This window comes from Lactuca virosa, chromosome 3 (assembly GCF_052849685.1).
Source record: "Lactuca virosa cultivar CGN04683 chromosome 3, Lactuca_virosa_CGN04683_v6, whole genome shotgun sequence".
In the NCBI taxonomy this organism is placed as follows: domain Eukaryota; kingdom Viridiplantae; phylum Streptophyta; class Magnoliopsida; order Asterales; family Asteraceae; genus Lactuca; species Lactuca virosa.
This window is the reverse complement of record NC_136428.1, coordinates 211,262,262-211,278,720: the sequence shown is the minus strand read 5'-3', so window position 1 is coordinate 211,278,720 and position 16,459 is coordinate 211,262,262.

Here is a 16,459-nt window from a genome sequence, read left to right as displayed (position 1 = left end):
GTAGAAGAGGCTAGGGTGGCGCCAAACGTTTTTACTGGTATGTTTTCATTTATTATCTTGTTAGTTATTTATGGAATGCTTATGTGCATGATTATGCTAGGTACCTTCTTAGTCAACTCCATGCCTGCTCTAATGCTTTTTGACTCGGGCGCAAGTCCGTATTTTGTGTTTCAGACTCTTAGTAGGAGTTTTGACATGATTCTTGGAGAGTTGGAGTGCCCGTTGCGAGTGTCCATGGCCAACGAGCATGGGTTTTTTGCATCGAGCATTTACCGGGATTGTGTTATGGATATTTTCAGGATGCCTTATCCGATTGATTTGATCCCTATCCCTATAGGGATGTGTGCGTGATAATAGGGATGGATTAGTTAAGGAGGTTTGGTGTGATGATTGACTGCAAGGGGCAGTAAGTGATGGTTCGAATCCCAAGTGGGGGAGAACTTGTTAGTTATGGAGAGGGTACCAGGGTTGGATTGGCCTTTTGTTCTGCTGCCAGGGCTTGGCAGTATTTACAGCACTGGCGCATGGTTTACCTTACGTATGTCATTGATACTCGGGTCGGGAAGGAGATTTCGGCTGCAGATGTGCCTGTAGTCAGAGGGTTTGCAGATATGTTCCCGAAGGAGTTACCCGATGTGCCTCCTGAGAGTCAGGTTGATTTTGGGATCAATTTGGTCCCCCATGCATCCCTGATTGCTAAGGTGTAGTACCGATTGGCACCGCTAGAGATGCATGAGTTGTCCTCTCAGCTTCAAGAGGTGTTGGGAAAGCAGTTTATTAGACCGGGCAGTTCGTCGTGGGGAGCATCAATCTTGTTTGTTAAGAAGAATGATCGTTCACACCGGATGTGCATTGATTACCGGGAGTTGAACAAGTTAACGGTGAAGAACCATTATCCACTTCCACAGATTGATGACCTCTTCGATCAGTTGCAGGGTGCATCTTGGTTCTCGAAGATCAATTTGAGGTCGGGGTATCATCAGATGAGGGTTAGAGAAGAGGACGTGGAGAAGACCGTGTTTAGAACTATTATGGTCATTACGAGTTCGTGGTCATGCTGTTCGGGCCTACTAATGAGTTTTCAACATTTCTGGATTTGATGAATCGAGTGTGCAGGACGATGGTCGATTGTTCAATCATTGTTTTAACTGATGATATCCTGGTTTATTCCAAGACTACGGAGCAGCATGATGAGTACCTTCGAGAGCTTCTGGGATTTTTGAGGCGAGAATGGTTGTATGCCAAGTTCTTGAAGTGTGAGTTTCAGTTATGGCAGGTCTAGTTCTTAGGACACCTCATTAACAATAACGGATTCTGGTCGAACCGACCAAGATTGAGGTTGTGATGCAGTGGGAGGTTCCGTAGTCTCCATTAGAGATGAATAGTTTTATGGGTTTATCCGGGTATTATCGGAGATTCATTTAGGATTTCTACAAGGTTGTTGTACCCCTCACTCGTCTGAAGAGGAAGGCCATGGATTTCTGTTGGGGGCCTGATCAGTAGGTTGCGTTCGAGACATTGAGGCATTAGTTATGTGAGTCCCCAGTATTGACCCTTCTTGACGGTGTTGGATTTTGTTGTTTACTGTGATGCATCCATCACTAGTCTGGGGTAGTTGTTAAGCAGCGAGGGAGGATTATCTCGTATGTTTCTAAGCGGCTGATGTCTCATGAGGTTCAGTATCCAACACATGATTTGGAGTTGGGATCAGTGGTGTTTGCTCTCAATATTTGGCGGCACTATCTCTATGAGGTCTGGTGTACCATCTATACGGATCACAAGAGTTTGAGATATCTCATGGATCAGATGAATCTGAACATCACATAACGTAAGTGGCTTGACGTGGTCAAGCATTATGAATGTGAGATCCTTTACCACCCAAGGAAAGCAAATGTGGTCGTTCATGCATTGAGCCACAAGTCGGCTAGTTCGTTGGTTGGTAGTTTATGTATGAGGATTTCGATTGATTTGCCACATCTGGATTTGATTAGGGAGGTGCAGGCCGAGGGGATCAAGAAGGAGAACTCGAAACAGGAGAGGATCAGGGGTGAGATTGACAAGTTTTCCACCAAGAGTCATGGATTGATGACCCGTTGTGGTTGGGTTTGGGTACCAGATTTTGGTGGGATCAGACAGACATTGTTGGAGGAGGTACAGAAGTCCAGATTTTTGATACACCCAGGAGTCACCAAGATGTATCGGGATTTATAACTCAGTTACTGGTGGCCATGCATGAAGAAGGAGATAGCTTGGTGATGCGACCTTGGCTCGACCCTTAGTTCGTGTCTCCCTATTGGACTCCGGGTAGACTCTGCAAGATCACAAGAAAGAGAGGCCGTCAGCCGTTTCCCGAGAGGAGGCTCCCAGAAAGACGCTCCGACGGTCAAGTTAGAAGGTATTTTAGGGTTTTTGTGGATATCGTTGGGGAAGATGGCTTACCTTGTGAGTTCTAGAGCGTACCCTTTTATACCTAGCGATCCTGCCCTGTCCGTACGCGACAGGATCGCTTTAAGGAGACAGGGCCAGAGGCGTTCATTGGTGGGTCGTGTGCCTCTATCCGTTAGAGCGCCCTTATTAGCTCTGAAGGTAATGGTCTGATCCTGCCTCTTGTCTCCTAACCGTATCTTTTGTCTTGACGCTGGAAGCGTCCCTGGCGAGTGCGAGCTTTTTGTCGGGACGTTGAGAGCGCCTCTGGCGGGCACGAGCCTTTTGCTGGGACGCCCTGCTCATAGGGACGCCGGCGGGCGCTGAGCCCGCTGAACTTGGTTCGGCTGGCACGCCAGGTTTCTTGGCGAGGCGCGGTTCTGTCGTGCTAGCATAGGTACGTCCTCACTTGGTATGTTGAGAGGCGCTTGACCTGTCGAATGGTCAAGGCCGAGCACCAGAGGTCACATGGAAAACTTCAGCCTTTGGAGGTTCCCATGTGGAATGGTAGCAGATCACCATGAATTTCATGAAAAAGTTACCTCGGACGACTAAGGGGTTTGATGCGATTTCGATGATAGTGAACCGTCTGACCAAGAGTGGACACTTCCTAGCTGTTCGAGAGAGTTCTTCAGCCGAGAAATTGGCCGCTAATTATGTACGTGAGATTATCGATTGGCATGGTATCCTAGTTTCTATTCTATTCGATCAAGATGTTCGGTTCACTTTGCGGCTTTGGCAAAGGTTCCACGAGAAACTAGGTACGAGGTTGGACGTTAGCACTGCTTATCATCTGCTTATCACTCCAATATCAGTGCACTGCCATTTGAGCTTCTCTGTGGGAGGAAATGTCGTACCCCAATCTGTTGGGGAGAGTTCGGTCATAGGGTCATGGGGAAAACTGAGGTGGTTCTTCTGACGAAAGAGCTTATGAATTAGATCAGACAGAGACTACTAACAACACAGAGTCAACAGAAGAGTTATGCCGACAGGCGGCGATACGAGGTGGAATTTTAGGTTGGTGACATCGTTTTACTGAAGGTATCACCCTGGAAGGATGTAATACGCTTCAGGAAGAAGGGAAAGTTGGGTCCCCGGTATATTGGACTGTTTCGAGTGATTGTCAGGGTTGGAAGGGTAGCTTATCGGTTGGATTTTCCTGGGGAGCTTAGTCAGATTCACAACACCTTCCATGTTTCACAGCTTCGGAAGTATGTGGCTTATGATTCAACAGGTGTTGCTTTGGATGATATTTACGTTAATGATTGCCTGAATTATGTTCAGAGACCAGCGACGATCTTGGATAAGAAGATGAAGGCCGTGCGCAACAAGGTGGTATCATTGGTCTTGGTCCAGTGGAAACATCGGAAGGGTTCTAAATGGACTTAGGAACCCGAGGTGGAGATGTGAGAGCACTACCCTGAGCTATTCGTGGCAGCGGACTTTGAGGTCGAAGCCTGATTCAATTAGGGGAGAATTGTAACCCCCCCCCCCACTAGGAGTCCGAACCGTCACTAGCTGGTGCTCACAGTCGATCACTGCTCCATTGGGGCTCAACCAATCCATACCCACTATAACCTTATTCCCTCGCAGAGGAATAGGAACCAGATCCACTGAAAACTGCTCATCGAATAATTGTAGTGTACAACCTACGTGAACCCTTGCAGCCCTAACGGCCCGGTCATCTGCTATCTCCACATCAAGTGGGCAATCCAACTCCCCCAGAGCTCCTATGAATTGCTTGCTGAGCGCGAGCGACACAAAAGATCGCGTTGCACCCGAATCAAACAGTACCAAGGCTGATATGTCGTTCACTAAGAACGATCCTATAACAAACACATAAACATAAGCAATAATCATAACAAATAAAGAGATAAGGCAAGAATACATACCCGTCACAACATCGGGAGCCGCACGTGCCTCCTCTACAATAGGCTGGAAAACACTGCTCCTCGCCGTAGGCGCCTCTTCCCGGCCCTGACGGCCATCTGTAATCCTCAACGTGGCAGGAGCGGGTGTCGCCACCTGTCCTGCTGCTGCTAGACTCGGACATTGGGCCTTCTTGTGGCCCCTCGGATTGCACTAAAAGCAAATCAGATCTGAAACTGCTGGGGTGGTGGTAGTAGCTGTACAATCCTTGCTCATGTGCCCAGTTTGGCTGCATTTGAAGCAGCCTGAACTCCTGGCCCTGCACGCCCCCTCGTGCATCTTGCCGCACTTGCCACACCGGCTGCGGCCCTACTGGCTCCTCGATCTGTGATCTGATAACTTGGGCTTCTTGCCCGAACTGACTGACTGAAACCTATCTGGTTTCCTCTTCCTCTCTATCTCTAAATACAACTCCCTCTCTCGAGCCCTAGCAATCATATCCTCCAGCGTCTTGTAGCTGAAGCGGCTCACAAACTAGCGGATATCACTCCACAACATCTCATGATATCGAGCCTTCTTCATCTCCGCATCGACCACGTACTGCAGAAGGAGAAGATCCCTCTCCCTAAACTTGGCGGTGATCTCCGCCACAGTCTCTGTCGTCTGCTCAAGATCCTGGATCTCCCTTAATAGCTGTTCCACCTCAATCACGGGTGCAAACTCGGCCTTGAACATAGCCAAAAAATCACTCCAGGTCATATCATCCAGAATTGTATCATCCCTAATGGCTCGTCCGACCTCCTCCCACCAATCTCGTGACCTGTCCTTCAGAATACAGGATGCGAGTCGGACCATGTCCCCCTCAGGACATCTGCTCGTACGGAATGCATTGGCAACATCAGCCAACTATCTGCTGCTAGCAATGGGGTCACGACCCCCATGATATTCAGCAGCACCATAAGCCCTGAACTTTCGTAAAGTCAATGTGCACGACCCCATCATGGCCGCCACCTCAGTGCAGAAAGCGCTTAGCTTCTCATCCAGAAGTGCCAAAATACCTTCCTTGACCGAACCAAAGATCACAGGAGTCTGCTCTAAAATGATGTGCGTGATCTTAGACGAAATAAATTGCATCGTCTGCTCATCCATATGCCTAGCTCCAAAGCCCGAGCCTGATCCCTCACAAGTGCCTGAAGTGCCAACTGGCCTAGTGCGTAGCGTCACCATACTGAAAATACACCATAAAAAACATCAGTATACTCATCATAACTCGAGGGATCTCATATTCTACAAGTTTCATGGGTTCATCTCAGCCTTCCTTGATTCGAGTACGGATCCTCTGCTTTCATTAGTACGGGCCCATACTACCTTCCACATTTATCCGTACTTTCCTCAAGAACTGCCTCGAATCTACCAAGTCCCTTCTACTACTACTACTGATCTCTTGCTAACTCATCCTAGGCTTGCCCTAGGGTAATCATCAATCCACTCTCCGCTATCAGATGCATAAGAAGTCCCTGCTATCTCCCCTAACTAGCTCGTGAATACTATTACATGTCACTAAGACTAGATAATTCTTCGAATGAGAGATCCTACCCTACAACGGTTGGACTCAAACAATAGTTGCGCAATAGAGCTAGACCTAACCTTCTAAAATTATTTAATCCTCGCAATATGTAACTTAACATATTCATTTACTAGTTAGTAAAAGATAACTAGAGGAAACTCACCTCAAATGCTAGCTGTGAAATCTCGTGTAGGAATCTCTGATGGCTGCTCTAACGACTCCCCGGCTATCATCTTCACAATAATACTTAATCAAAAACCTGATAACTCTTCTTAGGGTAAAATGACCATTTTACCCCTGGTGAAAGTCAATGTCCTGGTCAAAGTTAAAGTCAAGGTCAACTCCCATTCAACCTAACTCGTCAAGTTACCTCCTAACTCGGCGAGATCCTGTACTACTCAGACTCGTGGTCAGCCAAGTCAACTCGTCGAAGCCCTTCGTAGACTGGTCGATGTCTATCTGTCGTACAATCAGGACAACCCGACTCAACTCATCGAGTCCCTTTCTGGACTCGCCGAGTTCCACTGTCTGTTTGGGCTATCTTAATGGATTAAGCCCCTACACTTTAGATCTAAGCTTCATACTTCACATAAACCCTGAAAATGTCCTTTTAAGGGTAAACTTTCTAACTTTACCCATTAATACAACTTCTTAAAGGGTTTTGCTTAAACCGTAATTACTTGGGACCTAGAACTTGGTCCTTAAGCCTTCCATACACCTACCTCAAGCTTACAACCTCAGATCTAAACTCGTAACACTACTTGGACATGTAAAGTTCCCACCTTTCCCACATGCATGGCCTTTTGGGGCTAAAAAGGCCAATATGACTCTCCAAAGCTTGCATGGGGGCTCCAATGGCATAAATTTTGCACCTTTATGTCATAACAGCCCCTCAAGGTACTAGATCTGGAAGAATACCCTCTTGGGTCGATCATTTCCCAAAAGCTATAAATCTTGGACCAAAAACCCACATAAAGAGGACATAAATAGATCTAATGAACTACAAGCCAAGATAGATGCTTGATTACCAGAAAAGGTAGCAAATAGAGTGTAGCTTCTAGATCTACTCTTCCCTTCTTGAGCCCTCTATCTTCTTCTTCTTCCACAAGCTTCAAAAGCACACAAAGGTCACTCAAATGGCTCACACTCTCAAAGAAAGCTCTAGGGTTTCATGGATTAGGGTTTGGGACAATGATACTGTAAATGAGGGCAAGGGGTGGGGGTTAAGGAGCTTAAATAGGGTACAAAACCCCGAGATTAGGGTTTTATCCTGGCCGAGCTACTCATCGAGTCGAGGGCTCCTGTCTCGTCGAGTAGAAAACTCAAACCCCAAGCATAATCTGCCTTCTACTCAACGAGTTAGGGCTACCAACTCATCGAGTTCCTCTCTTAAAATGTATAAATAAATAAGTTAAATGCATACCAGGAACCAGACGTTACACAAAGACAACCGAGATTCAGAAGCACATCATCATTTTGCACCACTTAGAGATAAAAATCTCTGGTCTTGATGAACTTTTGCTTAGATTTTGTTAGCCATACATTTGTGTTCATTTTTGTCCCATAAGTTTGGTGTTTATGAGTATGGTATACTCTAAATCATATGAGTTGTCCTTTCAAACATTTTGGAGGGTGAAGAGGCATGAAAATGTAATCATGGTCCTTAGTTTCCTTCCATGCATGGGCTATGATGTTTTAATGAGTTAAGAAGTTAGGGTTTTTTGTATTGGGCACTTTCTAGCCACGTAAAGTCATAAATTTGGAAACTTTATGACTTAGAGTGTTAGTTTGGGGCTAGATCTGCATTTGGAAGAAAGGACTTAATGGATTAATCCCATGTTTTAATGAAACGTTGGCAGTGGAGTACGCTAGGCATACTTCTGAGTATGTTGTGCAGACTCCTTTAAGCTCCCGATCAGGATGACGAGTACGCCACGTGTACATGCTGAGTACATTAGGCATACTCAGCTGAGTTTACTCGGTTGACTTTTGATCTTTGACCTTAACCAAGTGACCTAGGGGTATTTTGGGTATTTTGAACAATGTTTTGAGACAGGGTCACTGTTGATGTAAATGTGACCTATAGAGTTGGTATACGGAGCTGAGCTGTATTTAGATATCTTTCAGTCTAAGAGGTGAGTTTTCCTCACTGTACTTGTGAGTCAAAGTCACCAATGTCGGCCCACTAGATTATGTATCCTGGTATATATAATGTTGTTATGCGGTAGTAATCTGTTAGATCTGTATCCTAGTATATAGGATGTTTATATGTGGTAGTAATCTGTAGATTTGTCTGATAGTCTGTTGACTGGTTATATGATTGTCTATTGGTTGAATATATGTTATATGTATTATGTCAACATAGTGTCGTTGGGTTGAGACTGTACAACTTTGTGCTGCCACTCACCAAACTTGGCGCAATCCAACCGGGAGGTTGTAGGCCATGGTTGTGGGCCAAGGTAGTCTAACTGATATGTTTGGCAATCCAACCAGGAGGTTGTGTGCTAGGGCAATCCAACTGGGAGGTTGTGGTCCAGGGTAATCCAACCGAGAGGTTGTGGAACCATCGTGATATATGAATATTTGTTTGGTTATTTCTGGTAGTTTGGGGGAACTCACTAAGCTTTGGCTTATAGTTTCGGTTTAATGTTTCAGGTACTTTAGACGATCGTGGGAAAGCAAAGGCGTGATTATGCACATCCTCTTTTTTATGATTTTAGATTTTGGGATAGTCTGATTGTGACTATTACTCTTGGAAACAATGTTTTGTATGAAATTGGGGTCGTTGGATTGTTTCTACAAAAATGAGAATTTTACTCAGATTTTTGGGATGTTACATGGGCGATGTACCAGTTCCCAAGTAGCATTAACTTTCAAGGCGTCTACTTCATGACATATACAAACATACGATTTGTAACATCCTAACATTTAAGATAAGGTTATTAAATTAATTAAATAATTACATAAAGCATGATTTACATAATTAAGTCATTTAAATGATAATTATATCATTAATTGATATAAAGCTTAGAAAGTTAAAGGTTGAAATGTTAACATTTGAGAGTTAAGGGACGAAAAGTGTCAATTTGGCAAAGTATGTTTGACCAAGGGCAGACTCAACTAATTTAGGTGACTACAAAAGTTATGTAATGGATGGAGAGGGACATAGGATGTCTATTCCTAAAGAAAAGTCACACATATTGGAAGAATGGACCATTTTTGACAAAATTGCGAAATTTGATAGATCAAATGTGTAAAATTAAGGGAAATCAGAGGAGTCTTCATTTATGCAGACATATGAACGAAAATTTGATCTTGAGAGCTCCCAAAAGTGACGATTTCATACCTCCTTCACAACTAGGATTCAAACCAAACAAGTATTGATGCATTGGAACAAGGAGTGATCGAAACAAGTATTGATCCATTTTCGAATTCATTGCTTAAGGAAAAGCCAAAGTCAAAATTAGTATGATTCCTTGATAAGGATTTTGGGTTCTAACCTCACTTGATTTGTTTTGATGATCCCAATCTCATTCCTATCATCCAACTGATGGATTTGAGGATATGGGTGAAAACCCTCATGAACCCTAGAAATTCAAATTGAGGATTTCATGTTTATATGTTGGATTGGAGTGGATTCAATGACCTATGTGTGATTGAGGTGAGCACGTGTTGGTATTTTCCCCACTTTAGGTTACACGAAAAAATGATTTTTATAATAATGAAATACTAATGTTTTAATATATGAAACGTTTTGAAGTGAAAGTGTTAAATGCTTTTGTAAAGAATGTTAAAAATAGTGCTTATAAGGCAAGAATGTTTTTGAAAGCAACGAATGTTTTAGAAGAACAAATATTTTGATAATGTGTTTGAAATGTTTTGAAACGAGTATTATGATACTAATTTATGAAATGTGTAAAGCATGGAAAGTAATGACAAGAAATGTAAAGTAATGAAAAAGCAATGGAAAGTAATGAAATGAAAACTGCCCGGGCCATGATACCTCGTAAGTCACACTAGAGGAATCTATCGGGGTGGCGCCTCCCCTTCGCGAGATAGATGTCCTAATGGAAGTGATGTATTGGTGGATTGATTTGTTATTTCCACCTTGGTCTAGACTTGGGAGTGGTTCCTTTATTGGACGTAGACCAAAAGTAAAAAAAATGGCAACGGTTTAATACCGAAATTAGCCCTTAATGATAAAAGAAAATGAAATATGGATATACGGATTTTGAAATGAAATGAAATGATAAGATATGAAATGATATTTACGACATGTATGAAATGAGTTTTCCTTGGAAATTCTTGAAAATGTTTTGTGGTCTAAAACTATCTTTTGCACAGATGAAATGTTTTTGGTAAAAATATGATAAATGTTTTTGGTCAAAAACCCATGTAGCTCATGAGATAGTATTGTCTTACGTATCTCTTTTTAATGCCATGTATCCCAGGTTACCCTTAAGGAGAGAGGATGATAGATGGAAGTTAGAAGTCAAGTTATAAAGAATGGAGTGGAACTTGATAAGTTCCTTATTATTTTGTATTGATGTAATTCTTTTTTGCTTGCTATGGATTTATTGAGGCTTAATGGTAACACCCAATGTTTTAATTTATAAAGGTTTTTTTTGTGGGACCGGTTTTTGTTAAATGTGGGTTAACACCTGAATGTTTTTAAAACCATAGCATGAAAAAGTTTTGAAAATTTTAGGGTGCTACAGTTTGGTATTAGACCCATAGTTTAAGCGAATTAGGATTTGATCATTGCACTCCTAGGCTTAGACTTTGGTTATGAAAAGTGTGAATGATACATAGGATTGTTATATTCCTTAATGTAGGTAGTATCCTACGCAATGAATAATGATAAGAATTGCCTTAGTTAGATGCTTATGACACTTTGGATATGTCTAGATGAAATCATAGAATGCTACGTTGAGTGATTCTATAGTGAGTAATGGAAGTAAGAATAGTGTATGAATAATCTAAACCATTGGATCAGAACCTTTATGTGGTGAAGTCAAGGTCGATTATGTATGTTGTGGGTATAATAATATAGGGCATGTACTATTATACACACATGGTACATACACAAACTTGGTGGAAACATGAAGGGGTTTTGTGAAATGTGGTAAGGATTTCGAGTGAGTTGAGGACTTACTGAATGCATATCTTGTGTTAGATAAGAGTCATGAAGAAGTTTAAAAGATGATTAATGGATAATGGGAAATTTTTGACAACTTTGACTTTTCTGTCAAAGTCAAACAACTAGTATGGAAATGAAAATTTATTGGTGTACATTTGATAGATGCTCAAAAGTGAGTTTGTACTCTTTTATTTCTATTGGTAGTGAGTTAGAAACACCAAGGAATGAAACATATTTGGCTATTAAATTGTTAACAAAGAATTAGCTAAGAATGGGCATAGTTGACTTTTGGTAAAAGTCAAAAATAGGACAAGAATTGGAATTCCAAATTTATGGTTAAGTAACTAGTAGAAGTTGGTTATTTGGGACAAACTTGTAATATTACATAGGAGTGATAACTACAAATTACAAGCGAGCTGATTGAGAAAGAAATGGAATGGAATCATAAATTCCATCCTTGATGAGAGATAATGATTTGATGTGATTGTTCTCACGAGAAGGCAAGCCAATGGCTAAGTTGGCGAAAGGGTGATATGATGATGAAAGCGAGATGGTACAACAAAGCGCCACCTAGACAGCTTGGGAAGGAGCATGATAATGTTGACTCAATATGATCTTTTAGGATCCTAAGGAGTTGGCGACTAGATGACAACATTCTCAAGTTTCAAGTGTGGTAATAGTTGTGGAAGAAGGGTGTCCCGGTGACACCTGGACACTAGTAAAAGGCAAGCAGTGGTGCATTAACCTAATGCACTAGACTGGTGAGTGAAATCACTACAAGGAAAGAAGAATAATGTAAGATACATGGGGGTATTTCTCGAGCTTAAGAGGAAGACAACCAAGATGAAGACTGCCTCAAAGCATGCAAATAAGGGAAATTAAAACTGATGATGACGAGTCTATGAGAGTACCTTACCCTACTACTGTGATAAATAATTTAAAAGGAGGAACTTTGAAAGCCCTACTTACAAATCCTATAAATTTTTATGAGAAGTTAAAATTACACATAAAATGTGATTAGGGCGAAAGAAGAAATAAGACTCCAATGTGTAATATTTGATGATGAAGGAGCAGTATCTACAAGGTGTTATGTGATCGAGAAGTAGGAAGACGATTTCACATGATGGAATATAGAAGAATGCAAATTGAACATCAAAAATTTTATAGCACTAACAATGTGTGGACAAGAATAAACACATGGAGTTTATTGAAAAGGGCTGTCAAGAAGAAGATTTTGAGCAAAGGAAATTTTCGAAATTTCCATGAATAAGTCAGAAAGAAGAACTACTACGAGATAATCAAAGTGTAATTTGGACCTTAAAAGAAATGCCCTCATTTCTTTGAAGGGGTAGATGGTAAGAAGGATATGGAAATGTGATGATGTGATGTTACAAGATGTCACAGTACTCTAGGGGTTGACTAGCAACAACACGTGGTGCTTGAAATTATAAGTGAAACAAACAAACCAAGGATATAACATTTAGAGATACCAAGTTATGCAACCTAATAATGTGAACCAAGCACACTCAAGTACAATTTAGTACTAGGTTTAAGAATTGCTACTAACTGGAATCGACAACCAGGTAAAGAGCATATAGATTTATGATAATGGGAGCTTTTATTATGAGTAAATATAAAAGACATGATTTTTCCTTAGAGCACTATGGGTCACTTGAACTATGACCAAAGGACTCGAAAATCAATTGATATAAAAGTTGGTTGGGTGTTCATAAAAAGGGACAAGGAATAGAAATATTAAATCATAATGATACTTGAGAAGTTAAACTGACAAAGTACAAAATGGAAGAGTCGAGTGCTCGTGTAACAATGTTGAAGGATACTTGAATGATGAAACTATGATGAAAGTTATATGCAATCAATGGGAAAGGCAGAAGTGTAATCCGAGGTCCATAAGGAGTATACGTGAGGCAACAAGTTTCCATGAAGAAATAAGCGACATATCTTGCTACACGATGAGGATCATCGTGTGTTTTAACCTTAAAAGAAATGCTCTCATTTCTTTTAAGGGGTAGATAGCTGGGAAGAACCAAGTTACTGATGGGTTTTGAGCACTATAACATTCGTATGGTGCACATACAACCCTAATGCTTTGGATCTAAGTTTTCTCAAGTTATACATGCAATAAAAATATCAAAAGCATGAAACCTACAACTAGCATACAACTTTGATATTTGAAACATAAAAACTAGTTAGATGAATACCTCGTTGTTGTAGCTTCTAGAACTTAACCTTTCAAGAGCTTAGCACCTCAAATGTGATGCCTCAAATGAGTCACAAACACCATAAGCAAATGGATGATAATGAGAGAGAGGCTAGGAGGCACACAAAAACGGCTAGGGTTCTTCTTGGAACTCTTAGGGGCCTTTTTGGTGATGCTAGGGGTTACATTTATAGTGTGGAATTCCTACAGTTTCACTTGTAAACCCTAATTCACATCCTTGGGCCTTTAGTGCAATAATCCATATGATAAGCCCTTTGGACTAACTCTTCATCGACTCCCACATAAAATTAGTCCATCTTAAACAACATGGATCATTAGCCCAAACTATATGTATTACTGATTTACTTAATCAGTCCCCATTAATTTAATCAGTCTCTTTTGATAACCAAATTAATTCTTGACCAATACCAATTAAATAATATGATTTCTTAGTTAATATCTTCTTCCTATAATATATTAATAAATCACAAAAAACCTCTTTCTCAAATATCCATCCTATCAAATTGCTCTGGTGAAGGCAACCCAAAAGGACCATGCTACTATCGGTTCAAGTACATACCAATTATAGTTATGGGCTTAGAAACCTAATCCAACAGTCTCCCACATGGATAAGTCTAATAATTATTATTACAAGTACGACTTGCAAAAAAACCGACTAGCAATCATAGCTCTCAAAAGCCGCTGTCAACTTTTATCAATAACGCGTCCTTTAGATAAGAGATCATATATTCCTCCATTCTACAAGATATCGTATGAACTGAGACATGGATTATAATCATTCTCTCTATTCATGTGTTGTTTCCCGATTTCCGATTTATAATGACTGACTAATTGAACAAATCAAATTAGTCCAAGCATGGCCAAGCGCTTAGGGTTGTCATCACTAAATCATCGAAGGGCCCACAGATATCGCTTTTATCCCGCATTGGGTAAAAGGAACGGATAAACTTCGACTCATATGATTGCTCAATTTACTCATCAAATCACACACAACAATACGTTTTATAACACCAAGTTACTGGTGCGTTTACATATCATCAATGTGCAACCGATTTGTAAACTACAACTCATATGTATTGGTTTCAAGAATATAAGATATTATCGTCTCACAATCACTCGTGATAAAATCCATAAAGTGATTCACATGAGCATGGGTTTAATCCAATACTCAAATCCTATTTCAGAAGCACTCATGAACACTGCAGCAAACTTGCGCTATGTCTAAGCACTTAGACAATCTACAGTTGGATTCATGACAGTCTTACATCATTACTTACTTCCAAAGTATGATTGACTGTGGATGTTTGAATAACCTAGTTATTCAGGAAGTAAAAACATGCAAAGTTAAACATAAGAATAATCGAATCCAATATGGTCTCAACAGTTTTGAATATAAATATAACGCTTATTATTTAATCACCATATTGACTACACATTATTCATTGTATAGTGTTTTGACTAATCAACTTAATACTTGAATTAAAACAATAGTTATCCCATGCTTGAAGCATGCATACTATGTTTACCTATGATCCTTGCTTTGTGAAATAAATCAATTGAACACATTTCCAATGATGTTTATTTCACAATTTCAAATCCGTATATGCAGTTATCTCTTTCTGTAATGACTATGCACAAAAGTCACAGAGATTTGGAAAAAGATATTACAAAGTATTCCAATGTAGAGCAATTCCATGGAATCGAAGTCTCAAATTCAAAGCACATTCCTTTGAACATCCTTCTTGCATAAAATTTTCTAGCTTACACATAGATTCTTAATATCCAACTCCCATTATGGAAACATTTCCATATTTTCCATATGACAATCCATTTTTAATAGAGTCCTATCTATTCATAATCATGTCAATATGGTCCATCCATTACCATACTTCCAAGTGTCCATAAGCAACCAATCTTTTGCGAACCTTGGATTGTTCTTAGCAATTGTTTAACAACTTTAGTCATATCTGGTTCTGTTCCCATTTCCATCTTAATGCCCTAGGCATTTAGAAAATTCAGAACACATAAATATTATAGCATATGCAATAGATCCTATACCCGAAGGATACGATACATAATGTCTTACATAAAGACATGATACTTTACCAGTCTCTCGCTATAACATTTCCATATACAGAATTTCCTTATGTTGAATCATTTCATCACAACATTCATATATGTTCATGACTAAATTCTATTAAAATCTCAATCTAAGCTTTTAGATTTAAAATGAAGTATGAGTTCCTCTCCCTTATTTATAGCAAAACAATTTTTTCAAACTGTACAACTTTGCAAACTTTTGTTTTCTATAATTAGCATTGCTAACTCGCAATACTTAACGTAATAATTGTGCTCCCACTAACATAATAATTACATTCTTACAAGCATAACACTTATGCTCCCAATATCCTTGACATGTATCCAAAGATCAACTTGACTTCTAGAAATCAATACTTATTGTCTTTCTTACCAAAGTTCAGATTTCTGATAAAAGATACTTCGATAAGACTTTATCTAGGCTTCTCAAACTCATACACCTTTCTTTAGATAGCTCATCTGTGTGTCTAAACAATTTTAGAACTTACATCAGTAAGTCCTGAATGTTCAGACTTTTTGCCATTTCTCACAATTCGAACTATGAAGAGGGATGACGTAATCGAATTTGAGTACGCAATTAACACAACTGCCAACTCTTTGAAATCTACTTAGTGAAAGCGTTTCCTCACAATCATTTTCATGAAGTGGAGAGAAACCTTTTCCACTTAGATTTCATGGTGTATGTGGTCCTATCTATGTGAATTTGTCATTTCCAACCACTATCATAAGACAAGGTTTATGACAAATTCAAACTCCTATTGACTGAACTTGTTTAATCTAGATTTCTTGTCATCTGTTAGTACGAGGGTCCTACCATTGCTTCCAAGTCATTAAGCAGCTCACCCCTACAGATCAATGCACTTTCCATTGATCAAGGTGCTTTGCCTTATGCATTCAAATGAGAACTCATAGAACTCACATTCATAGTCAATCTAACTGGAATAGGCACAGAAACCAGAATATGTCAACACGATAGGTTATAAACCTCAAGTCGTTTGCTAGTGATAAACAATAGGTTTATTCTTGATTAGTTCTTGAAACTATTCAGGACTATTACGACTCCCACTGTCCTCTTGACATATAAGATTCTCTTGTCAAGAAACATTCATTGACAAACAAA